The sequence below is a fragment of the Arachis hypogaea genome, chromosome 15 (genome assembly GCF_003086295.3).
Source record: "Arachis hypogaea cultivar Tifrunner chromosome 15, arahy.Tifrunner.gnm2.J5K5, whole genome shotgun sequence".
In the NCBI taxonomy this organism is placed as follows: domain Eukaryota; kingdom Viridiplantae; phylum Streptophyta; class Magnoliopsida; order Fabales; family Fabaceae; genus Arachis; species Arachis hypogaea.
Window position 1 is genome coordinate 136,228,129 of NC_092050.1, and position 1,264 is coordinate 136,229,392.

The window sequence follows — 1,264 nt, forward strand, 5'->3', positions numbered from 1 at the left end:
ATAAGGAGGTTCAATGGGATCTCTATGGTCTCTAGATGAGCCTCAGAGTCCTTTGGTTCCTTAGAGGGAAGCTCCTTATTGGTCACTGGACGTCCCAGGAGGTCTTCCTCCTTGGGATTCACGTCCTCTCCTCTCCTCACAGGTTCGGCCATGATGCTTATGTCAATGGCCTTGCACTCTCCTTTTGGGTTCTCTTCTGTATTGCTTGGGAGAGTACTAGGAGGGATTTCAGTGATCCTTTTACTCAGCTGGCCCACTTGTGCTTCCAGATTTCTAATGGAAGACCTTGTTTCATTCATGAAACTTACAGTGGCCTTAGATAGATCAGAGACTAGATTTGCTAAATTAGAAGCATTTTGTTCAGAGTTCTCTGTCTGTTGCTGAGTTGATGATGGAAAAGGCTTGCTATTGCTAAACCTGTTTCTTCCACCATTATTAAAGCCTTGTTGGGGCTTTTGATCCTTCCATGAGAAATTTGGATGATTTCTCCATGTTGAGTTATAGGTGTTTCCATAAGGTTCACCTAAGTAATTTACCTCTGCTATTGCAGGGTTCTCAGGATCATAAGCTTCTTCTTCAGAAGATGCCTCTTGAGTACTGTTGGATGCAGCTTGCATTCCATGCAGACTTTGAGAGATCATATTGACTTGCTGAGTCAATATTTTATTCTGAGCCAATATGGCATTCAGAGTATCAACCTCAAGAACTCCCTTCTTCATAGGCGTCCCATTACTCACAGGATTCCTTTCAGAAGTGTACATGAATTGGTTATTAGCAACCATGTCAATGAGTTCTTGAGCTTCTGCAGGCGTTTTCTTTAGGTGAATGGATCCACCTGCAGAGGTATCCAATGACATCTTAGATAACTCAGACAGACCATCATAGAATATATCCAGGATGGTCCATTCTGAAAGCATGTCAGAAGGACACTTTTTGGTCAACTGTTTGTATCTTTCCCAAGCTTCATAGAGGGATTCACCTTCTTTCTGTCTGAAGGTTTGAACATCAGCTCTAAGCTTGCTCAGCTTTTGAGGAGGACAGTACTTGGCTAAGAAAGCCGTGACCAGCTTATCCCAAGAGTTCAGGCTGTCTTTGGGTTGAGAATCCAACCATAATCTAGCTCTGTCTCTTACAGCAAAAGGGAAAAGCATGAGCCTGTAGACTTCAGGATCTACTCCATTAGTCTTAACAGTATCACATATCTGCAAGAATTCAGTTAAGAACTGAAAAGGATCTTCAGATGGAAGTCCATGAAACTTGCAGT

The 1,264-nt window shown here is 42.6% G+C and overlaps 1 non-coding gene across 1 annotated transcript; it reads left to right on the forward strand.

The window, feature by feature from the left end:
- The first annotated feature begins 911 nt into the window (after positions 1-911).
- LOC112752551 (small nucleolar RNA R71) lies at positions 912-1,019 on the forward strand. Its single transcript, XR_003176983.1, has one exon. It is a non-coding gene; the product is annotated as a small nucleolar RNA R71 (small nucleolar RNA).
- Positions 1,020-1,264: the final 245 nt, after the last annotated feature.